Source organism: Macrosteles quadrilineatus, unplaced genomic scaffold, assembly GCF_028750875.1.
Source record: "Macrosteles quadrilineatus isolate MER2022 unplaced genomic scaffold, UCM_ALF_1.0 Scaffold_2__2_contigs__length_208266976, whole genome shotgun sequence".
Taxonomy (NCBI): Eukaryota; Metazoa; Arthropoda; class Insecta; order Hemiptera; family Cicadellidae; genus Macrosteles; species Macrosteles quadrilineatus.
The window spans coordinates 77849439-77876385 of NW_026542595.1; the positions used below are offsets into that span (position 1 = coordinate 77849439).

General features: G+C 34.7%; 1 long non-coding RNA gene across 1 annotated transcript; it reads left to right on the forward strand.

Annotated features, from left to right (window-relative positions):
- The first annotated feature begins 5837 nt into the window (after window positions 1-5837).
- LOC128986396 (uncharacterized) lies at window positions 5838-14738 on the forward strand. Its single transcript, XR_008490121.1, has 3 exons — window positions 5838-5991; window positions 8536-8613; window positions 14544-14738. It is a non-coding gene; the product is annotated as an uncharacterized LOC128986396 (long non-coding RNA).
- Window positions 14739-26947: the final 12209 nt, after the last annotated feature.

Sequence of the window (26947 nt, forward strand, 5' to 3'; positions counted from 1 at the left end):
TGTGCGTGTATTACACACTGTTATCGGCTGTGTATTACACACTAATTTGAATGCGTATGAACATCACACACAATGCAACTATTTTGGTTGAAATTATGTATGCAATACAGTATATAGAGTTACGAATAACTTAATAGGTTCTCTTACAAATTACAATTCTCTAACCTCCGCTTATATTTATATATTTAACTATATAGCCACCATACCCGTGCTTCGCAACGGGAAGAGAACGCTTAAGAGAAAAATTATTATTCCATAGATCTGATGTAGCCTATGTAGATAAACTTTTAGTAATTCCCTAAAAGTATTAACTAAAAATATTAACTGGCTACTTTCGTTTCCCAGACATTATTTTGTATGGGAAAAACCATACAAATTCAATAAGTTTTTATAAACATTTTGGAAAAAAGAAAGTCAATAAGTTAATGAATTATGCACTTAAAAAATAAAACTCCTAATTCACAAACTATCAAAAATTATTTATTCAATTAAAAGCATAAACATAACTGTAAACAATCCTACTTTGACGGTTCTAATTATGTTTCACAACTGCTTGGTTGAAATAAACTATATAAACAACTCAGTTATTTACATATTAGTTATATGTAGTTATTTAGGCTAGTGTACATGTTGCTCGAAATCGAGCAATTGCAAATAAGTTATTTAAAAACAAATAACTTATTTAAGAACAAATATAAGTCATAAATTCCGATGAGTTTAAAAGAGTCAACTCAAAGATTACGTAACCAATGATAATACTCACAACATACTTAACAGTTCAATATAATCAACATTTCTTGTAAATATTTTATCATTTCCAAAAGCTGATCTGGCTTTTAGTGTATTGTAGAAATGTTTCCCACTTATAGGGGCCTACCCGCCTTAGGTTGTCCATGTTGGTCTTTGTCAATGATAATGTAGTCTGCATGGTATCACTCATTGTCACCAGTAGGTTTGCAAGTTTCAGTCTTTATTTTAATAGCACCAAATAACCATAAACTACCTGATTTTCTGCATAACCTCTCTATCATAATTTTACAATTGACATATGTTCTTCTTACTTTTAATTTCTGACAACAGCTGGAGTTTCATAACAATGTTTGTTTCCCATGTTAATCTTATGGAGGAATACAAAACTTTAAAGGGCCCCAGGGCCTCACTCTCTAATTATTTCCCTAAAAAGAAAGGTTCCTGCACAACTTCACGTTACGCTCTTTTCAATTACACCAAAAACATGTCAATCGGTTCAGTAGTTTTGGAGGAGTAATTGTCACAAAAAACCTGCTTGCGTAATAAATAAGTACGAGTAATGTCCAGTGGTCGAAACTCGACCAAAAATATGTAATGTACTCACTTATGTTAATGTTTCACCCCACACTGTAAATAAAACATGTGATTGGAGTTTCTTCCATTTGTTTTGATTTTCTGTTTATATTTCGTTGTTATTTCGTCACCAGCATGGCAACGCATATAAGATCCATGTAATTTTTTTCAAATTTTTAAACTCATTTTTTGCGCTTATCTTTGAGCCTATTTAAATTTATAAAGGGATTCTGCACTCCTACAGGAAAATAGCTTTCTAACGGTATGCGTAGATTTCCCCTACGATGCACACGAGCTGAGAAAAAAGGTTTTAAAGAAACATGCTTGCCTATTATTATATAGACGAGAGGTCGTCCAGTGGTCGAAACTCGACCAAAAATATGTAATGTACTCACTTCTCTATTTTCACCCCACACTGTAAATAAAACATGTGATTGGAGTTTCTTCCATTTGTTTTGATTTCCTGTTTATATTTCGTTGTTATTTTGTCACCAGCATGGCAACGCATAAGATCCATGTTAATTTTTTCAAATCTTTAAACTCATTTTTTGTGCTTATCTTTGAGCCTATTTAAATTTATAAAGGGATTCTGCACACCTACAGGAAAATAGCTTTCTAACGGTATGCGTAGATTTTCCCTACGATGCACACGAGCTGAGAAAAAAGGTTTTAAAGAAACATGCTTGCCTATTAATATATAGATAGATAGATATAGATAGATTTAGACAATAGTGCTGCACCCTGTTGGCACATTTTGTAACCTTTTAATGCTATTGATCATCACAGGATCAAATTTTTTAGTTGGTACAGCTGTTAAGAATGTTTAATTCCACTTAAATATGAGTACTCATGAGGTTAACATGGGAAACTCCAGAGCTACGGGGGCGGAGCTCTTTTGACGGATCTGCACCAAACTTCACACAAACCATCCTTGAATAATGCTTAATAATGCCTGGAATTTTCATTACAATCTGTCCGGCGGTTTCGAAATCTATAACGTTCAAATATATAAATATATTATATTTACAAACTTCCTCTTTTACAAATATACTAGCTGACCCGGCGAACTTCGTATCGCCTAAGTTATAGGTTTCCCCTAAGACAGACCGATGGAAAGAAAGTACCGTTACGTTTAATTTTCAAGATGATCTCGTTCGCATCGCTCAATCACGTCCTGGTTGAAGTTCGTTCGCTACGCTCACTCACCTTTGGGTTGGAGCTCGTTCGCTACGCTCACTCACCTTTAGGTTGGAGCTCGTTCGCTGCGCTCACTTGCCTTCAGGTTAGCTCGTTCGTTACGCTAACTCGCCTCCAGGTTGAAGTTCGTTCGCTACGCTCACTCACCTTTGGGTTAGAGCTCGTTCGCTACGCTCACTCACCTTTTGGTTGCAAATTAGCTGTTGTCATAAATGTAAAAGAAATAATAGTGCTGCACCCTGTTGGTAATCCTTGTAACTTTAATGCTATTGAACATCATAGAACAGAACCAACTTGTTTAATTGAAACAGCTGTTAAGATTCATTAATTCCATTTCTCATAAGGTTAACATAGGAAACTCCAGAGCCACTGGGGCGGAGCCCTTTTAAGAATTTCGAAACGGGAAATAGTTTACGTCCGATTCGCATACCTACAGAATTTACACACCAAATTTCATAACGATCGGTGAAGTCGTTCCGGAGTAGTTTGCAGACAAACACTGTGACACGAGAATTTTATATATTAGAAAGATAGATTGTATATATTTTTTTTATGTGTGTTTATTATCACAATAAATCTAAAGAAAACCTTCTGATTTTTATGAAATTTGGTATAAGCACGGAAACCTACATTTATTCGAACGAGTATGAGCTATGGGAACGGGGGATTTTCGGGGGTCACACTTTTTGACCCTAGAAAAATTAGGTTTTGCAATTTATTTCTAATTCTGAAGACCTTAAAAATAATTTAGTATGTTGAAACGCTGAATAGGTACCGGTAAGGGGAAAATAAAAAAATCTGAATATTTAAATTCCCATGATATCCTTGTGGAGATTAAGTAAACTATTGCAGTATGCTGGTTTGTGAACATATTTTGATAAAATTTGGAAAATTCATTCAGTCTATAACTTACTATTAATATTTCATTTTAAAAAATATTACTTTTATTGTATCAGCAAACTAAGCAAGTGACCACTACTGTACTAGTATACTAGTGAATCCAAAGGTATTTAAATAGGCAATAAATATGACATTTAAGGAGATATTTAGTGAAAATCCAATAAGGGAAATGGATATCCACTTGGTCTGCAGGTTTGCTGCAGCGTGGGTATTTATTATAAATAGTGGTGATCAAGTACTTTACACAAACATAGATATTCCTAGGTATTCTTTTTTATCACCCTCATCAAAAGTAGATTGTACCATTGACTGTATAATCCAATTGAAAATAATATTTTCAATTAGGCCTACACTGATATGTTATTGATTGAATTTGCATCGCTATGGACAATTGACTGGTTAGTGATTAGCCTACGTCTATTTTCAAATTTACTTTACTTAACCACATATATTTATCGTTTTTGACTCTGAGCCATGGAAACTAACAATATGCTCAAAGCTGGGCATTATCACTAACTGGAACTCTAAGTTAATACGCCGTAACACTGCGTAAACAAACTACGATTGTCGACTGAAATATTTAAACCGTTTGCATATGATAACAATGTCAATAATAGATAACATAGTCAACAATAAGGGTTTGGAGTATTTGAACATCTTATATAGTGAGTGGATAGAGGCTTAGCTCACTTTCAGATAGGAAAATTTCTCATGTTCGATTAAAATAGGTATTAAAATTGATTAAAATATAGATCCAAACCCAGTTACCGTAATCAAATTTTGATTAATTACCTGCGTATGCTTTTAACAAACGGTTGATGTCAAATGGTAAAGATCATGATTGGCTTCATTTCAAAATAAGTAAAAATGTGCATCATCGGTCTGAAACGATATTAAAATTAAACATATAGATGGTAAAATGTCTAGACCCTATGAAAAAAATAAAAATAAAATGAAACATTTTTTTAAAATTGTGTTTTTACACTACATTAATTAAGCGACGCCTAAACCTTGTCATTGTCTCTAAATATTTCTTCGAATTAATTATTACATATTCCTAACTAATTTTAACTTTGTACTAGCAAATATTATTATAAATTTTTTTTATGATCACCCAAAAAACCTTATTTCGTGAAACAAATATCTTGTTTTATCAACTGCAACAACTAATTGCTCAATACATTATTGATGCTGAACCCCCAACCAACGATCAATTAATTTGAAAAAGGTAACTCGTCGTTTTTTAACAAAACATGGCTTCTGCTTACAAGGTATTTTGGGCTGTGCTAATAAAACAAGAATGAAAATGTATCTAGATGGGTATTGGACTGTGAGAACTAGTATGTGACGAATGTTAGATAGAAATTGAGGATTAGAAAGCCGCGAGGAACGGTCCAAACACTCGCCAAGACGGCCAGGATACGGAGCATAACGCATTCCGACATAACAACCAATCATAGTGTTTGTGGATAATGACCTTCGTCGCCACTCTAGAAAATTCCACTTCGGAAACTTTCTGGGAACGTTTTACATCTTCTGTTTCCAATCTATAAATGTAACTATCCTATACTGTTGGTAAACACAAGACATCGACACTAGTCAGAAACGTAGTCAATGACAATAGTGAGGTTGTCAAATCTAAGTGGATTTTTCCTGAAGATGTTTTATTATCCAATGGAGATCGAAGTTATTTTTACTAGAACTATATGGCTATAAAATTTACTGGCCGACAGCAGTAAATTGTGTTGTAGAATGTAATGTCATCAAATGGTTTTTAATAAAAAAATCATAGTAAAAAGATAGATTTACTGAAAAGTAAAACGAAATGAGAACGGTAGGCATACACCCTGACCTGACGTTTTATACGCGTTTAGATGCTAATATAAAGATAACTCAGTGATATAACTGGAAATAATTTATCGAAGATTACCCGAAAACGACGAATTTGTGGACGATTTAGGGAACTTTAAAACGGCTGCGTTCCAGACAGTATGATGAAAACTTGTAAAATAGTAATGATGACATTTAATTAATAATGCAAACCAATAGTATAAGTTTCCCTACATTATTAGGACCAAAATATCAAGTGTGTATACATTTTCATGTTGTTAATTAGTAAACTAACAAGTTAAAATTCTTAACTTGAATTGTTTCTATGATACAAATTGAATCCAATTATTTCATTCGCAAATCGTGTTAGAAGAAACGGTTAGTCCGTTTATGATACAACAATTACAATATGAAACATGTACTAGAACTTCAGAGGTAAACATGAGTTTCTCTGGAAGTAGGAAATGCAAGATCAATGACGCATAGGGCCGTGTGCAAAGTGCACTCAGCTGCAGGGAGACAATCGATGAATCAGCTGGCGTAGCGGCGAAACTCCACGCGGTTCTCTCATTGGTCGAATACTGTGTCGTCACGGCGAGCCTGTGCGCCCGTCACTATCGCTATATAACCTCTTGTTGTAGCTAAATCCTGTCAAAGTAAAACCATCATTCTTTGTTGTCCAGTGATAGTGAGAGTAAAACTACAAGAAAATGCCAGGACCGTGCTGTGACTCTTGCAAAGGTAAATTTGCATTACTGTACTTTAGTTTAGAGAAATCCAAATAAGTAAAACAAGTACAAGGTACTGGTCTTGCCAGATTAAAAGTTTATTAATGATTTAATTAGATCAAATCCTGCTTTATTATATTGATCAAATTTAAGTTTTAAGTAAACATTTACGAAATCAAGTTGGAGGTTTTAATAATCAACAATACATTTTAATATTTTATTAACTGGGTAATTTATCATTGATTTTTTTGAACAACTTAGATACCGGTACCTAATAAATTGGTAGTGTATTTCATATACCATTAATATACTATTAAATAGTATATAAATATAGTATACTAACTTTTAACATTTAACTAAAACACGCACTTAAATGAATATATTATGTGAATCTATTTACTATGAAATAAAGAAATTTGACAAATTTCATTAAAATATATCAATAAACTAACTACCTACAACAGTTTAAAAATGGTTATATTTTCCTTTTTTTTTGTGGTAATTCCTATAGTGTACCAAATCTTTTTACTCAGTTATTAAATGTTGTTTCTATCAACAGATTCTAGCTAGCAATCACCTATACCCTGTAGTAGAAAACCTAAGTAGCATACCTGTTTTTTACAAATTTAAATAGGGAATAAACCTAACATTACTTTTACTTTCTCCCCCTATACCATAGTATATGGAGAAAGTATTGTTTTCGTCAAAATTTTCGAGTTTGAGTTTTGAGTGGATATATTCGTTTTGGGTCCCCCTGGACCCAAAAAAGTGGTTTTCGAAGTGATGTCTGTGTGTGTGTGTGTGTGTGTGTGTGTGTGTGTGTGCGTGTGTGTGTGTGTGTGTGTGTCTGTGTGTCTGGATGTGTACAGAGCTAGAGACTACACCTGTGGTCCGATTTCGATGAAATTTGGTATGAAGGTTCTAATCCATGGTATCTCGAGGCGTTTTTTTCATTTTTTTGAAATTTTGATTTTTAATGGGGATTTTCCCATAAAAACTCATAAAAAACCGGAAAAATCGGATTTTCTCAAAAATGGCCTGAACGATTTTGATAAAAATTTAGTATGTTGTAGCCCTTTAAATTCTGAACAAAATGGTACAAACCCCATTTCTGTAAAAATTACGGTTCAAAAGTTATGTTAAGTTATGTTATTTTTCCATAAAACCCCCATAAAATAACAAAAAATAGGGTTTTGGACAAAAATCCGGTTTTTATTTAACATAGTATGTTATGGTCCTTACAATTTTGAAAGTTTTTTTTCATTTTTTAGAAATTTTTATTTTTAATGGGGATTTGCCCATAAAACCCCATAAAATAATGGAAAAACAGGATTTTTCCAAAAATGGCCTGAACGATTTTGATAAAAATTTAGTATGTTATTTATAGTCCTTTATATTCTGAACAAAATGGTACCAATCCCATTTCTGTAAAAATTACGGTTCAAAAGTTATTGTAAATTATGTTATTTTCCCATAAAAACCCCATAAAATAACGGAAAAATCGGATTTTCCCAAAATTAGCTCGCACAATTTTGATAAAAATTTAGTATGTTAGTCCTTTAAATTCTGAACAAAATTTTTCAAATCCCATTTCCGTATATTTACTCTCACCGCTTACACGTGATGAAAGTTGTTGACAAACTTATGGGAGAAAGTATGTGTCAGAATGCTGATACCATTTATTTATGTTTGGTAGTTGCCTTCTAGTTATTGATGTTGTTGAAGTAGTCTCTGATGCGCTCATTAGGGCATCTTTAGAATTGTTTATTAACATCACTAATCACTTCACTTTGTCAACCCTAATACACTCTACAGACATGGGAATAAATATTTGTTTTGTTTTAGTTAATTAGGCCTACCTGCTGCCACTGTGGGAGAAAGATGCAAAAAATTAAACTTTCAGATTGTTATTTACTTAAGCTACTGACATCAATTTTTTTTAAAAATAACTCTTTTTTTATCACTCAGTATCCTCTAACAGCTGAGCTTTACACATTTTTATATTTTCAATTGTCAAAACATATGATTTTGACAGTTCCAAACAAATGTTTAAGATGTTCATGCACAGCTGAATTACAAATAGATCCTAAGTTATACTATTACAATTTATACACTATGAAATAGTGTTTGATATTTTAAAACCAAAAGATTTTGTGATTAGTTGCATCAGGATGAAAAGTATCTTTCCAATCTTCCACCATGAAAGTCTCATTTCAGGGTTTATGATAGTTCTCCGCTTTGCAGTAGTGTAGTGGAGCAGGATCGGCATTCCCACTCTGCTCTTTTTAAAGAATCTATGTATTGGTGACGAACCATATTTTGCCGCTAAAATCACACCCTGGAAAATATTCAACTAGAGCATTCTGCGGCTTTGCCTAGCTCATACACCACTGTCCTACCCTCAAACTCACTTTTGGAACTAGTAGTGAAATATACTAAGGCTAATAATAATGTTTGAATCTCAAAAAAAGCTCAAAGTGGGGAAATTCAAACAAAAACACCCTGTAATATGTGGTGGTGGTACCAGCCTATATACAAAACAAATGTTCTGTTGTAGACACTTGTGGAGCTGGAGGAAAGTGTACTTGTGGAGATAACTGCAAGTGCTCCAGCGACTGTCAGTGCTGCAAGAAAGGTAAATTGTCCATCTACAGGGTGGGGCAGGGAAGTATCCCTAATTTTAAAGGTAAATTAAAAGACAACCAAAAATGTTAGAGCCAAACTTTTTATTGAGATTAAAAGGTTACATCTGGGAATTTATTTTAATATAACTTTACTTGGTTTTAAACAGCATATCCTGCAAATTGTGTCCCTAATCTTAAATGCATTACTGTATTCTGGTTCTGGAGTTCATTATAACTTTGTGAAGCATTTGTTGTGGAAAGAGGCAACATTCAAGGTGAATTGCATCCTTCAAGGCATCTAGGGTCTTCCCCCTTGAACTACCCTAGGCTTAGCATCACTCCAATAGAGCACATTCTGCTTATTTACCCGCTCCAGGAATATGGAAGTGTGCCTCGTCACTAAACAAAATCCGAGCAGCATGCGGTAGTCCCGCAATTAAGTTTTCACATGCCTGCATTTTTTGTTGCCAGTCCCTTTGTGTGAGTTCATGAGCAACTACCCTCTTGTATAGATGGAGGTGTAAGTCCTCATGGAGAATACGAGGCACAGTACGATTAGACAACGCCAGCGCGGATGCATGCTTACAAGGAGAACTTTGAGGAGACTGCAAAATCGATCTTCTGACAAGGTCAATGTTTTCAGGACTCCGGACCGTTTTTTGAGCTCCAAATATCCTTCGTAATACACCACCACATACACAAAAGTAATTCACCCACACCAAATTGTAACAGCTTTGCGACAGGCTACCCGATAACCCGACAGCCAATGGTAGCTACACAGCAACAATAGACAGATTTTTGAAAAAAATACATCTCGAGTGCAAAAGCACATTGGTCACTCGAACAAGCCATATCTACTACTGATAGTGATATTTTTACAAATTCCCAAAACAAAAGCTTCATTTGAGCCTAACCCCATTCTTCCAGCACACCCCCACTACTCACAGTACCATCTTAAAAGTAGGGATATTTCCCTGCCCCACCCTGTACATTATACAACGTTACTAACCAAGAAATTAATTAAGAAAAGGCCTTAGATCCAATGGTGGCTGGCTACGTTTTATCAGCTTACTTTTAAAATAGATAAGTTATTTAGTTGGTATTGGTGATGGTCTAAATCTTTACCAATTCTCAATTATGTTCAGAAGGACAGTAGGTATCTGCTGATCCAGTTTTTTTTAATTAAAATTAGATTGGTTATAAAAATTTTAAGGTTTGGATTGAACCAGAATGTAGTAGTAGTAGCATTGCTGTGTCATAATATACGTACAGTGTATTTCGTAAATGAAAAACCAAACAGAAAGATGCTAGCATGTGCGCGCAGACGGTAGAAAGCTGGCAGGCTTAGTTTGGTTAAAAAAAAAAATTCTATCACTGAGAAGGATGTTGGTTTGTTCAAAACATTTCATTAAAATTGAATGACTTATTAGTTTTGGTCTTTAGTTTATTTCTTACAGGCCTTAACTAAATAAATAGAATTATTAATAAAATTTGAATTACTGCACCTAAGCTTTTTTTTTGTAAAGTTAACAAAATAATTTTTTGAGTGTATGGATTACGTTTTCAAATAGTTTTCTAATTTAATATTGTCGTTTATTCATTATTACTTCCGTTTACAATGCTATATATTTTCATTAGTTTTTCATTAACAAAATCGGTGTTTCCGTTGAGGAAATGGAGTTTACGGGTACCGTACTGAAGAAGTAAGATGTAACGCTGCAAAACCTTTGTAATTGGAAAATAGATTAAAAAAAAACCTTTGAAAACGCAGTATTTTTTTAAAACCAATTGATGTAGTGACGTCTTTATTCTTGCAAGATGCCCTGAATAGTGAGTATTGTAAACCAGAAATCTATATGATTATTGAGATTAATAATGTGTTAAAAATTAAACAAAGGTGCATGGCAAAACGACTACAATAATCTAAAGCCTTGAGTTGTAAAGTGGCGTTTTATGAATAAAACCACCTTTATTGCTTTACTGACTTATGTTAACGAATAAGTTTTTGAATTTATGATTTATAAAATACTGTAATGATCAAAAGTACCGGTTCATGAATTGTTTTCATGGTACATTAAACTAGAACGCCCGTTGCCTATTATCAGCATTAATAAACTTAATGCAACTGTTGCTGGATTGTGTTTCATTCAATGAATCGGGACTGACGATGGATGGGTTGGGACAATCATGTGGTCAGAACGATCACTAATGATATCGAACCAATATCTATAATCCCGATAGGTGATAGGAAAATGTGCTCATCAACCAGGTGACTCAATGTTTGTAAACATCCTTTATGTAAAGATGCGCAAGCTGGTTTTTCACCCACGAAATGCGATGGCAGTTAAAAATTACTTTGAATAACCATTGTCTTAATTATTTTTAGCTGTCATTTTGTTATTAATGGCCCAATTTCTATTTTCTTTATGTTAATTGTTTAGTTTTGTCAAGACCTGTAAAATGATACCTAGCTCGAATATACTTGCCATTTGAAAATTTTGAGCTACCCTACCCCTGCTACCCTATAAGGACAAAATTTTCAAAATCAACCATGATTATTGTAGCCTCTCATTTCTAAGAAGGTTGCCGCAAACCGAGTTCAAATATCTCAAAAGGTTCAAAGGTGAAAGTGGGGGAGCAAGTTACCTTGCAGCCACCCTGTATATAAGGATAATAATCCAACAAAAAAGGTTGACGTTAGATAGTAACAAGACCATGGTTTAAGACTGTTCCCGTAGGAAAAATGTACAAAATGTCATGTCCTGAACGCGATAACTTGAGTAATTTTTGTCCGATTTTGATGAAATTCGGTTTAAAGGTGTAATGCAGGATAAACTTGAATGAGTTTGTGAACCAGCATGGTCGGACCTCATGGGAACGGTGTTATACGGGGGGGGGGGGGGGGGGGGGTTTATGGGGTAAAAATTGGTTTTTCTTATTTTTGACCCTCAAAATACAAAATTTCCCAATTTCTTTCCAGACTTTAAAAAAAAACAGAGCTCAAAAAAACAGATAGTACGTTTTAGTATGTCAAAGTATTTTTGTACCATTATTGGTAATGGAGAAAATTAACAAAATTGTAAATTTAAAATTCCCATATTATTCTTATGGAGAATATTGTAAAATGTTGTATGCTTGTTTATGGATATATTTTGATCAAACTTGGCAAATTTGTTTATTTTATACTAAGCTATTAATATTTTACTAAAAAAACACACTTTATTAGTTTCCTTGTAGCAGCAAACCTTATTAGTTTCCTTGTAGCAGCAAACCTAGGTACTCGTTAAACCTAATGTTATTTTAAATATATTTTAATTGAAAATCAATTCAGACAAATGTAAATTCGCATAGTCAGCAGTTTTGCTGCGGCCGGGTATTTTTTATTACAAGTATACAAAAACTGAAATAGCCTTTTTCAAATGTGCTTCTTTGTGAGAAACAAACCAGAAGCTCAATTCTACTGTATATTCTTTGGTGAAACCTAAAAAAACACCAACCTTTAGGTCCTTCCTTGAAACACATTCCCTTTAGTCAGGCAAAACCTCCTAGTATTGATTATGACAATATCAACATTTTAACCATAAAAGCCAGTTGCTGGCTAAAGCAGATCTTGCTTTAAATTGCTTTAGCAGGTTTTACTCATTAGACCTTCCCAACAGAAAACCACCCTTCCCTGGAGGTGTGCCGAACGCTTCCACATCATACCGTGCATAGCCGAACTGTTTGCGGCAAATCGTTATCTCTATCACTGTCCCTGTCAAAACGTATCGTTTGTAGGTTAAATTTAAATTTAATTTAATCTGTCATAACCTTATCAAACTTGCTGATAACGAAAAACTAATGAAGGTTTACTATAATCTAAAAAAAGTTCTGTTCATAAAATAAAACTATAAATGCCTCAAATTCAATTTTATAATTTTTTAGTTGTAAAATTAAACTGTTTAAAATAAAAATTTAAAATTTTAAAAATTAAACCTAACCAAACTTGCTGATAATGAAAAAAATCTAACTCTATAAAAAAAAAATAAAAATAAAAATATATCTTTGTATCTTTGACAAAAAGTTAAAGCCTCCGGTGGGATTCGATCCGGCTACCTTGTATTCATTATAGCCTAAGCCTGGTATGCTATCCACCACACCACCGAGTCTGTTGGCTCTACTCCGTATTGTTGAGGTGGTGTTCCTCAAGAGAAGAGACTAACGCCTCGCCATCGGCACGGCGCGGTGGTGGGGGGTGGTTTTCTGTTGGGAAGGTTTTGTTTTTACTCTAACAATATCAGTATATGGGCTCATTTGTCAAGTTTTGTATTATTACAGACTGATGCAAATCGTAAAATACCCCCGCCGCAGCAAACCTGCAGACTAAGCGAATTTCCATTTGACTGATTGAATTTACACTGAAATGTCTATTTAAAAAATAACATTTATTCCCGATTTAAATAGAATTAGTTTTAACAAGTACTTAGGTTTGCTGCATCAGGGAGGGTAAAACAGTTTTTTTTTTTGTAAAATGTTAATAGTTAGTAAGAAATAAAAACATTTTCCAAATTTGATCAAAATATGTTCATAAACAAGCAAACTACAACAGTTTACTTTATTCTCCATAAGAATAACATTGGAATTTTAATTTACAATTTTTTGGAATTTTCTCCGTAACCATTAGGCGGATAACAGCGCTTCAATATACTAAATTATTTGTTTTTTTAAGCTCTACAAAATGGTTTGGAAAGAAATTGCTAAATTTTATGTTTTTTGGGTCAAAAATGGGAAAAACCTATTTTTACCCCATAAAACCCCCCGTAAACCCCCGTACCCATGGTCCGATCATGCTGGATCGCGAACTCGTTTGAATAAACGTAGGTTTACAAATTGTACCAAATTTCATCAAAATTGGATCATTTTTGCTTGAGTTATCGTGCTAACGGACACATATATATATATATATACTAGCTGACCCGGCGAACTTCGTATCGCCTAAGTTATAGGTTTCCCCTAAGACAGACCGATGGAAAGAAAGTACCATTACGTTTAATTTTCAAGATGATCTCGTTCGCATCGCTCAATCACGTCCTGGTTGAAGTTTGTTCGCTACGCTCACTCACCTTTGGGTTGGAGCTCGTTCGCTGCGCTCACTTGCCTTCAGGTTGGAGCTCGTTCGCTGCGCTCACTTGCCTTCAGGTTAGCTCGTTCGCTACGCTAACTCGCCTCCAGGTTGAAGTTCGTTCGCTACGCTCACTCACCTTTTGGTTGCAAATTAGCTGTTGTCATAAATGTAAAAGAAATAATAGTGCTGCACCCTGTTGGTAATCCTTGTAACTTTAATGCTATTGAACATCATAGAACAGAACCAACTTGTTTAATTGAAACAGCTGTTAAGATTCATTAATTCCATTTCTCATAAGGTTAACATGGGAAACTCCAGAGCCACTGGGGCGGAGCCCTTTTAAGAATTTCGAAACGGGAAAATAGTTTACGTCCGATTCGCATACCTACAGAATTTACACACCAAATTTCATAACGATCGGTGAAGTCGTTCCGGAGGAGTTTGCAGACAAACACTGTGACACGAGAATTTTATATATTAGATATAAATATATAAATATATATATATATATGAATTTGAATATATATATATATTAATATGTGTTTTTGGCCTCTAGGGACCACAAAACGAAAAACAAAATCGGTCCCGCGTCCAGGTCTTACCATGAGTACCGTACTACGGTAATAGCTTATTCCCTATATGGGAAATTCGCTAAAAGACATTGACACTAGCCAAAATATACTATTATAGGTTGGTTATTTTTGAAAATTTGCGTTCGGCTAACATAATATCACACATATGTTGTTAGTAAATCATCTGTGAGTAAATCATCTTAGTTGAGTTATCTCAGTCAAAGTTATTTTAGTTTTTATTTAAAACTGTTTATTTTGTTGACAGGCAGCAGTTGCTCTTGCAAGACAGGAGGCCAATGTAAATGCCCAGAAGGATCCTGCAACTGCTAGACTCAACATTGGACCTGCCTCTTACATTCCACTGATCAAATGTCAAGTGTCGATTGGAGTTTGAGTTTTCCTACATCTGTTACTTTTTTTTGTACATGTTTATTGTTTAATTAAAGTATTTATTCCCCAACATTTGTTATTTTTTAATACTAAAAAAGGTTTTGCAGTCATTATTTTTTCACTTTAAATCATAGTGGCCCAGCTCTGCTTCTGAATGAGTGGTAGAGGGTTCAGAATTAATGTCATTTGTTATATTTTGTATTCTACTGATACTTATATGTGTGAGTCTAATGTTTTGACAAGTATGAATAGTTGAGTGTTGAGTGATGTAAAACAGGAATGTTCATTTGTTAAAAGAGTGCACTACAAGACGGGTTACACACATATGCATCTCACATGGGGCGACTAGAAATTTTGTTGCCAGTAGCACTGTGTGAGATACATGCACCCTGCATGGTCGTGGCACGTGCTAGTAGCATGGTAAGAGATGTGAGGCTTTTTGGCGCTCAGTTCATTGTCAATAATTCTTAGTTTCATTAATTTTCTGCCTAAATTTAAATAAATTTTACTCATAATTTTTTTTATTTAAAGTGCTTTTGACAATTAAAATAAGCTTAAAGCCCCCAGACCCCCCTTGTTTGCTGGGGGATACCCCCCGGTGTTTGCCCCCCCCAAGGATTTGGTGAAATGACGCCACTGATTTATATTAGTCACTTATTTATATTATTCCTTTTACTAATTGTTCACAGTACTGAACAGATTTTAAAATAAAATAAAGTTAAAAAAAAATTAAGAAAGTGAAGTCAATATTGTCATAGCCCAGTAACCAGGTTTTCGTAATCTAAAAAAATACACAAATACCATTAGCTGCCTCCAAACAAAACACCTGTTACCACCCTACTTGTGATGTTGCCACTTCGAAGGCCGCAGCCTGGAGTTAAAGGAGGCCGTGCTTACAAAGGTAACACGCCCTCTGCCGTAGATGCTTTCATAACAGAAGAAGGCTCTTAGAGTTATGGCTGGGCTAGAATCTTCCAGACTTAAGAACTAGAACAATGGTGACAGTTGCTGGTATTCAGGGCCGGATTTCCCAATAGGCCCGGGCCTATGGGCGCAGGGTCCCAGAAGGCGCAAGGCCAAGAGGAATTTTTTTATAGGCTATCAAAAAATAAAAATAAATAGTCATAGATACTAAAAAAAAACTTCTGAAGTTCATAAGAAGATATTATTGTTATGAAATTTAAAACATTGTTCAGAATTACGCATCAATTTCGTTACAAAGTTGCTAACGATTAACGAACATTGGTTATACGGGAGTAGGCTGTAGGGATGTTGACGTTGACGAGCGCCCAAGGGAGACGCATCGTATTGCCATTGCACTGGACTGGACTATATGCTGGCTCGGCTGGCTGAGGCTCGGGTTTGGCATAACTGATCATAGTGATTAGGGGCGCAAGCGTGCTAGACATTGTTACCACCCTCACTTCACAAAACAAAAGTTATTAACTACTCTTTTGATTAGTTTACAACAATCTGCAGGATCAAGTTAAAATATATAATACGTTGTGTTTTTTTAAATATTAAAACAACGATTAATTTACGTTTAAATTTAACAAAAAAATTGTAATCTCAGTTTGCATTAGATTTTAGAAACATTCAATACCCTCCAAAGCACCATTAAAGCTGTCATTTTCTCCAAAGACATAAGGATCGGTATGGTTGGCAGGAGTATTGCTCTGTTTTGCTTTGGAAATATAACCTAGATGCAGTACGACCATAGATTAAATATACCGTAGCTCAAGTAGTTCTTGTCTAGTTCATGTTGGTGATATTGGACGTTAGTTTTAACGTAATTTTGTTTCTATTTTTTTGGGTTAGTTCTATGATGTATGTTATAATTTCTTGTAATATAAACAGGAGACGACCTTATTGTTGATGATTAGATCGTTTTATTTTGGATAAACTAGGCTTAAACATAGATAAAACATACTCCTCAAATAACAAGAATTGTTTTCAGCTAATCCAAAATTATGACAAATCTACTATAGGAGTAGCCTATGTTTATTCTATGGTATCACGTACTGTGTGGAGTTCAGGATTTTGGGCCTGAAATTGGAATCAATGGCCATTTTTTTTTTCAAAAATTCTCGGTGGTTTGAGTTGTTTTGTTTCAGTCCCACGGCCACAAACGTGAGCATTTATTAAAAGCATGAAATTGTTAACAGTGTTTAAGACGGAATTTTGTTAAGGCTAAACAACTCAATAAAAAAAACTGGCAATCATTCCGGCGAGGAGTGGTATTCAAGCAATTAACTTAGGCCTATGGGCATGAAATAGTTTTTAATAAAGGTTTGAAGGAAAGTAACTGTGACCAGACTAGGGGGCGGAAACTTATTTGGGCCTAGGGGCGCAAAAATGCTAAATCCGGCCCTGCTGGTATTTACATTCATAGTAATCTTGAACATTGAACTTTTTAATCAACCGTTTTCAGTTCATGACCATTATACAAGAAACAGAGGTAGTCTTGTTAAACCTAATATTATATTGCACAAGTATTTTAAGATCCATAAATTCCAATCATTGCTTTCCTTTAATAGACTGCCAGAGGTTGTGAGGTTGTTGCCTAATAACAAATTTTATGATTTTATAATACAACAGTAGAAGAGTTGTTAAATGCCAAGATTGTTTGAACTATAGACTGACTTTGATGTATTTTTGCACTGACAATGCCGATGCCTAATTTAAAAATCTGTCATTTAATGGAAAACCAGGCTTCTTAATTGCTGGTTCATTTTATACACCTCACAGATAAATACGGTTCATCAAAGATAAATCGACAAATGATTAGTTATTAGTTTTATTCTTGGAAGAAATCATTGACTATTGGATACTGAAGTAGACATCGCATGTATTTGGACCAGTTGCTGTGTTAATAGCTTAAGGTGTGAGGTGTGAAAGCCGTTGAAATTCATTGAAAGATTAGTGAAGTGTATGCTGAGAACATTATGAGTGACGGTATGGTACACAAGTGGGTAAGGGCATTTAAAGATGGCCCCACTAACGTTCATGATGAGCAACGCACTGGGTACTGGTGACAGTAATGACGCCACCCAGTGTGTTGCTCATCATGAACGTTAGTGGGGCCGTCTTTAAACATATGATATTAAATAAACAGCAAAAAAGATATTAATTGTATAGTACAAAAGGTAAATTAAGTTTATATAATGAGTGGTGACATGTATTCACAAGAAAGGCCACCAAAATAGTAATCTAGGTACTACCACTGTAGTAGTCTCTAATAATAGTAGTTAACCAAAATAGAGGAACTATTTTTTTAATTTATCTAAAAAAATTAAATATAGTGGAAAACCCAAAATTACAATAAAAATATTTCAGACAAAAAGATGTAAAAAACTGCAAGATTCAAGGTTAATATGTGGACAACTAATCTAGCTAGGGAATTCAATTATGAAGACAACAAGCTTTTAAATTGCTGAATCAATTATTCCGTATGAGAAATAAGAAATTTTTATAAAAACCATGCAATTGTTCACTTTGAGCACTTTGAGGGTGGGTAGGGGTTTTTAGGAGACTTTTGATAAAATGGAACATTTAGTTACTACAGTAATGTACTATCAGTACAATTCCAGGATGCGGCTCGCCCGAGTGCAGCGTCAGGAAGCACTATGGGTAGCATCTGCCTACCGAACAGTGTCCGAACCTGCTGTCCTGGTGGTTGCTGGAATCATCCCGAACAATACTAAAGTACTATACTAACAATACTAAACAATACTAATATAAACTCACTTTCAACAGGTTTTGAGGAGATGGCTTCTGTGGTACTGGACTTGAACCCGGACATTTTCGGTGTGACTGGAACGTGGCTCACAGAAAATATTAGCTCTGATGATGTTATATTGCATGGATACTTGTTGTATAGAAACGACAGAAAGTCGGGCATATCTGCTAGGGGGAGGTGTGGCAGTGTATGTAAAACGTGGTTTGAGTTTCATTCCTAAGACAGTTCATTTACAGTATCCTGTGGAACATTTTTGTGGTGTTGTCAATGTAAAAGGTAGAAAATTTTGCATATATGTGATATATAGACCTGGAGATACCCCTTATACGCATATCGAGCCTTTCCTTTTATCTGTGTTCCATGACATGATTAAGTTTACGGACAATATAATTGTAATGGGTGATCTGAATATAAATCTGCTAGATAATTCACAGCCGGAAAGCCGCTTCTTAATAAAAAAAAAAATGACCTTCATCTACGGCAGCTGGTTGATAAGCCCACGAGAGTCACAAAAACATCGTCCACGCTGATCGATCATATATTGGTGAACAATCAGATTGACTATTCAAGATGTGATGTTATAGACATGTCAGTAATTTATGATAAGCGTGGTGTCCGAGTCTCTGACCATAAATTGACTTTTTGTGACATACCTGTTAAGCATAACAGATCCAATGAAAAGGCAAAATATATCACTTACAGAGACTTTTCAAATTTCAATATAGAGAATACTAGTGGCTTGTAGGGGCAATAGCCCCTATATTCTAGTAATTATTTTGTACAAATTTTTCGTCTCATGGGCTACCGTACCCTACCTTGAATTATCATTTAACATTTTTGTATATTATGATATGTATAATAGTTTATTACATACCTGCATAGTGCATTTTGATGTCCGCTCTGTTTAAAATAAAAATTCCAAAGGACATGCGGTGTATTTATAATACAGGGTGATTGATATAAGTGTGCCAGCCGTTTTATTCGAAAACCATAAGAGATATCAAAAAAAGTTAAATGGTAAGTGCCTTGGACTTTTTATTTAAAAAATTGTAGTAAAGTCGAAAAAATTATTTAAGCCGCCATTTTTCCAATATGGCCGCCAACTTTGATTTTTCTTATAGAACACCCTGTATTTTATTACGTATTCTGGTAGAAAATGTAATTTTAAGACGTTTTTATCCTTATGATTTTTTTCATAAACCTAACCGTTTCAAAGATAATAATGGTTAAAGTTATGAAATTTCTGCATGAGAAAGCGTTTCGATAAAGGCCTAAGCAAGCATGCCAGCTGTTTTATTCGAAAACCATTGTACAATTTAACAACTTAAACCATTATTATCTTTGAAACGGTTAGGTTTATGAAAAAAATTATAAGAATAAAAACGTCTTAAAATTACATTTTCTACCAGAATACGTAATAAAATACAGGGTGTTCCATAAGAAAAATCAATATTGGCGGCCATATTGGAAAAATGGCAGCTAAAATAATTTTTTCGACTTTACTACAATTTTTTAAATAAAAAGTCCAAGGCACTTACCATTTAACTTTTTTTGATATCTCTTATGGTTTTCGAATAAAATGGCTGGCACACTTATATCAATCACCCTGTATAAACTTTGAGCCAAAGGCGAGTATAAACTTTCTAATCATAATACAACTAAGGGATATTTTCCAATACCGGTAACAATCTTTATGACTATTAATTAAATCTATATAGATTTCTTTAAATATAGACAAATTCACTTAGAAAAACACACAGAGATAATGTCATCATCAAAAATGCTAATTCTATAACAAAATCTCTCTGAAACAAAATTTGTTGTATAGTGTCCATTTTGGTCGATTCCTTTGTCTTTATTTGGTTCTAGTACTATTTTAACATCATCTGGCCTCTTTACCTATTTTAAAGCAACATAAAGTTGACCATAGGTAAACACTGGGTTTTTCAAATAAATGCTAACTTTTGTGAAGGTTCGGCCTTGCGCCACAAGTTCACCAAATCAAATTGCGCAATACACCACAATGAATGCACTTTGTTGCACCCATCATTCATTGGTCCTACGCTGTGTAATGCAATATTATTTAAAAGTGTTATCTATACACAGGAATAAATTTGTTTTCATCCGATGCTCATTTATTCTTCTTCCATTAATATCGTGCCAAATCTGGTGCCTGTTGTTCTCATTTCAAGGAACAATACCTCTGCGTGGTAGTCTTCCAACATTATACATTACAGTGCAAAAGAACAATCCGTTGTAAAATATTAAGTTTAAAAGTATCAAATTGTTTGTTCAAAAGATTTGATCTAATTTTCACTTTGTGTTGTTTACTACTTCACTAACAATTTTACAATAACAAAATAATGCACATTCAGGTGTGGCTATATTTTTTTCAATTTATATAATCACACCTGTGTTTACACAAAATAAAAAGAAATAAAATTAGATTTCCATGCTATTTAAATGTAAATTATTTTATTCCGTAACAACCTTTTCGTGCATAATTTAAAAAAATGAATAATTTTCCCCAAAATTTCATGCCCAGACCTTTAAAATGAGACCCCTCCCAGCTTTCTACGGCCTCCCATTCGCTCACAATTTCATTGTAAAATTTTGGGCTTACGGAATTAGATATATAGATGATTGAGTATGCTTCCCAGGCAGGTTAAATGGAACACAGTCCAAAACATGAGTGATGTTAACAATATATTGAACTTCATAACCACTGCCATTTTAAAAATGTTTAATCAAAATGTCCCATTAGTAACAAAAAGAATTACTAGAAAGAAAGCACCGTGGAGAAACCAAAATATTATAGATCTCGCAAAGCAAAAAAACTTTTGGAAGAAAAAGCTAATGATTTCTAGAAATGACATGGACAAAGATCAATACTATTACTGTAGAGCTAGAAATTCTCTAAACAGTACTATTAAAAGAGCCAAACGAAATTATTTCCAGAGAGAATTAGCAGAATGCTCAAATTCAAAGGATTTTAGAAAAAAAATTAAGATGAGGGGGGCAATTAATAGTCTAGTTGCCAAAAGGCATTTTTCACCCAAACCTGAAAGTAAGGTCCACCCAATGTTTTTTAGTGTTTTCTGTTTCTTTAAGACCTACATAATTAAAATCTGCAGGGTGCCACTTTGGCACCCTTGAGCAAATTGAAATATTCAAAATGGCGGCCAAGATGGGTTAAAAACTGTATATTTGCTGTATCTTTCCCTATAGAAGAGACAGGATAATAATTTTTGTGTCTAATTTTATGTTTTAAGGGTCAGAGAATACCAATAATTGATTATCTTAGTAATAAAATACCCCCTCCACAGCAAACCTGCCGACTAAGCGAATTTCCAGTTGCCTGAATTGATTTTCAATTAAATGTATTTAATTAACATTAATTTTTATGAGTACATAGGCTTGCTGCTACAGGGAGGGTAAAAAAGTGTGTTTTTAGTGAAATATTAATAACTTAGTATAAAATAAATAAATTTACCAAGTTTGATCAAAATATATCCATAAACAAGCAGACTACAAAATTTTACAATATTCCCCATAAGAATAACATGGGAATTTTAAAATAACAATTATTTGAATTTTCTCCGTAACTAATAATGGTACAAAAACACTTTGATATACTAAATTATTTGTTTTTTAAGCTCTTTAAGAAGGTCTGAAGAGAAATTGGAAAATTTTGCGTTTAGAGGGTCAAAAATTAGAAAAACCAATTTTTACCCCATAAAACCCCGCGTAAAATCCCGTTCCCATGGTCCGATCATGCTGGTTCGCTAACTCATTCAAGTTTATCCCGCCTTACACCTTCAAACCAAATTTAATCAAAATTGTATAAAAATTACTCAAGTTATCGTGTTCACGGACACATATATGTAATTGTCTATTATGAAAAATTGAATTTTGGTATGTTTCAAAACCCCTACTTTTTTAGTGTTCTCATGCTCGGATTTTGTCAGATTTTTTTTATACATTGCCCTATATGTATGAATGTATGATTCCAAAATACGTCTTAAATGTTCTCAAAGCAATTTTTCCCACCTCAAAGTATATTTCAATCGGACTAGATTTAGTGGTGCAGCACGGCTAGCGTTCCAAGTTGAAGACTAATAACAATATATCCCATAATATATCTTCAAAGCAATATACAAACTGATATGAGGTTGATAATTGTTCAAAATTTTCTGCAGATTCTTTTAAGAGCCACAAAATATGAATGTTCTTATCACTTGAGTTTGTATTTGCAAACATTTAAAGGTGTTACAAAAAAAATCTTCGAAATTTGGCATTGTTTTTATTTCTATTTATAGCTGTCTCTTTTAAATAAATCAATATTAAAATGGTATAAAGTTATTATTATCTTAAAGTAAACTTGATGAGGAAGCTATTAAGACAAACCGCAGGATTAGTTGTCAAATTATTGATGTTTTACTAAAAGCTTACATAAATCCAATATGGCGGAAGTTTTTTAAAAAATGGCGGCTTTCCGCCACTTGGATTTTTCTTGATTTTTAGTATAATATTCTTGACAACTTTGTTCACAAAATCCCATATATTTCGGAATATATGGGGAAGAATATGGGAAAGAAATATATTTTATTTCTTTTACCTTAAGTTTGATGTTGGACCGTGTTTTGACTAGCCTAAAGAACAGTGTTTTTTTCTTAATTCAAGAAAACTATAATTTAAAAAGCAGTTGATAAAGTCATTCACAGTTCCTGAAGAAGGATAATGCACTGTCCACAGAACAGCACAAGCATCAATTAGGAGAACTGCTTGTAAGTTAACTGATTTCATGACTGTGTTCTGTTTGAATGTTGCACTTAACCTCAGAAACCATAGATTTATAATGTTTTAAGTCAAGTAAATACTTGAAAACATTGTTGATAAGGTAACTTGGCAACAAATTAATGTGGAAATTATTAAAAACTTATATTGATAATAACTTAATAACTTAATTGATAAACTTGGTGAGGCCAAGCTGTTGTAATTTTCATAATAAATATATTTGTATTTATTATTTTGGGTAATTTTCCAATTAAAACATCAAACTAGGCACAACATGATTACCGGTATCCTGTTTCTTCTATAGGGAAAGATACAGCAGATATACAGGGTTAGTAAAAAATGTGGAGACCCCCTGTTATTTTTTTAATGGCCCATACTAGAAAAACTAAACTCGACACACCTTTATTACATGTTATGAAGTACTTTTTGGGCATGACCGTCACTTGGTGTAAATCACTTGGTGTTACAACCAAGCACCACCTGGCATTGTCCTGGTAAAAGAAAACTAACAACGCATACTAGAGGTTTCTATCTCAATCCAGTAACAAATGGAAGCTGATTGAAATCTTTAGAAATCGGAAATAACTTGCAATTTTATATTCAATTGGCTGCCATATTTTACCGTGCTAAGATAGAGACCTATAGTTTGCATTGTTAGTTTTCTTTTATTATGACCTTCAAAATGAGGGGTCACTCAATGGGGCTTATCATTTAAAATTTTTGAGTTTCCCCCAAAATCCCCCATTTTGGGTTTGGGAACTTATGAGAATTTCAATTGGCTGCCATTTTTTACTGAACTGAGATAGAGACCTCTAATTTGCGTTGTTGGTTTTCTTTTACCAGGACCTTTAAAATGAGAGGGTCTTTGTATTTGAAATTTTTGAGTTTCCCCCAAAATCCCCATTTTGGAGATGAACACCAAGTGGCGGTTATGCCCAAAAAGTACTTCATAACATGCCTTTTTTTTTTTTGTTGTCCTAGGACGCTAGGCACGAGCCTGGGATTGTTTTTCACATTACTTCAGGCTAGACCTAGGGGTTGCGGCATTATCACTTAGATAAAATCCATTGGTGACTTGGCGGGGATCGAACCCGGGACCTCACGGACCGAAGTCCCGCGCTCTAGCCACTACGCCAGCCCGCTCCCCAACATAACATCATAACATGCCATAACGGTGTGCCGAGTTTAGTTTTTCTAGTATAGGCCGTTAAAAAAATAACAGCGGGTCTCCACACTTTTTCTAACCCTATATAGTTTTTAAGTCATCTTGGCCGCCATCTTGAATATCTCAATTTGCTCAAGGGTGACAAAGTGGCACCCTGCCTATTTTAATTATGTAGGTCTTGAAGAAACAGAAACCACTAAAAAACATCGGGTGGACCTTACTTCCAGGTTTTTTGACCTGCAACCAGACTATAAGGCAAAAAATGCTGAACTCCCATCATTTCTTAGAAATCCAGATGAAATTAATAAACATTTTTCAATGATGGGGACAGGCTCTCAATTTCACTTTGTAACTCTTGATTATTACTTAAATAACATTTCTCAGAGTGTAGAAAACACATCTTCTTTAAGAGCAGTAACAGCAAGAGAAGTAAAAGATGCCATAAACAAGATCACCTCTATGGCTGTTGGCATTGATGAGATAACGATCAGCATGATAAAGATGGTAAGTCCGTACTGTATTGAGGCCATCACGCACCTGTTGAATGTTTCGTTGGCTACGGGGGTGTTTCCGTATGACTGGAAGGAAGCCATTGTCATTCCTCTGGCCAAAGTTGGTGCTCCCTCTTCTTTGCCTGATCTTCACCCCATCTCTGTGTTACCCGCCCTCTCCAAGGTCTTTGAACTATTGTTGTCTCTCAGTTGGTTGAGTTCCTGGAGTTGGAGTCAATAATTCCAGCAACACAGTCTGGCTTTTGTAGGGGGTACAGTACTTCGACTGCTCTGTTACTGCTTTGTGATGATGTCATAAAAGCTAAAGCTGAGAAGAGGTGTAATTCTCTTGCAATGCTGGATTTTTCGCAAGCCTTCGACTCTATTGATCACGATCTACTGTTGGCCATGATGTATCACTACAGATTTGACCAGCAGGTAGTGTCGTGGTTTCACTCCTACTTGAACGGAAGATGCCAAAAGACCAAAGTTGGATCTGAGATCTCCACCCCCTTGGAAAAGTAAAAAGGAGTCCCACAGGGCACCTTTCTTGCACCTGTCTTGGACCTGTCCTGTTAACAATAAATTTGTTTGCCGCATCTATGGGAAGAGATTTGCGTCATTGTTGGTTGTATTCATTCATACACTGATGATGCTCAGCTGGCTATTCAGAATGACGCTCACCCAGCAAATCAGGCAGTCTCTGATTTCAATTCTGATTTGGATTCTGTCTTTGCATGGTCTATGTCCCATGGCATCACACTGAACAGAGACAAATGTTCATTGGTGACTTTTTCTGTCAGCAGGGTTGTTCGGTCTGAGCCCCTGTCTGGTGTATGCCTTGGTGGAATTCCGCTCAAAGAGTGTTAAAGCTCCCAAGCTTCTTGGACTTCATTTTGATCCTGAGCTCTCCTTTTTTGATCATGTGAGTTACGCATGCCAGAGAGCAATAGGTCGTCTGAGAATGCTGTACAGGCATCGTGACTTGTTCCCCAAACCCACCAAATTTCGGCTTGTGCAGGCACTTGTACTGTGTGTGTTTAGTTACTGTCTTCCGGTGTATGGCAATGGTGAAGTTAATGTTTAAAAGTGCTTTATATTATATGTACGAGATTGAAACAGGAAACCAACAGAGCATAAAATAAAAATGTAAACAAAAAAATAATTAAATCTTATGGGTGAAATGGGGTCAAACCTTGAAAACACCAACAAGACTCCAATCTTTTAAGACTGTGGCAGAATTTTGGAGGGACAAGAGTTCCGAGGAGTCAAGTGAGATTCTTATGTACATAATAAAAACCTAAGGATGTAACTTACGTCGCTACAATGATGCTACCTGTACAAAATGTTACAGCTATTTTTAAATCTGAAACAGAGCACTAAAGAAACCTTATAGTTTTTTTAACTAATAATGTATGGGGCGTAATCCATTCTAGATCCGTCGTTAGATCCACATTCTTACTCTCTTCTACTCCCAACCGGAGACTGGGATTCCTCATTAAAACCCGGCCTTATCATAAATTACTGACATGTCTATAACATCACATCTTGAATAGTCAATCTGATTGTTCACCAATATATGATCGATCAGCGTGGACGATGTTTTTGTGACTCTCGTGGGCTTATCAACCAGCTGCCGTAGATGAAGGTAATTTTTTTTTGTTAAGAAGCGGCTTTCCGGCTGTGAATTATCTAGCAGATTTATATTCAGATCACCCATTACAATTATATTGTCTGTAAACTCAATCATGTCATGGAACACAGATAAAAGGAAAGGCTCGATATGCGTGTAAGGGGTATCTCCAGGTCTATATATCACACATATGCAAAATTTTCTACCTTTTACATTGACAACACCACAAAAATTTTCCACAGGATACTGTAAATGAACTGTCTTATGAATGAAACTCAAACCACGTTTTTCATACACTGCCACACCTCCCCCTCTACTAGCAGATATGCCCGGCTTTCTGTCGTTTCTATACAACAAGTATCCATGCAATATAACATCATCAGAGCTAATATTTTGTATGAGCCACGGTTCAGTCACACCGAAAATGTCCAGGTTCAAGTCCAGTACCACAGAA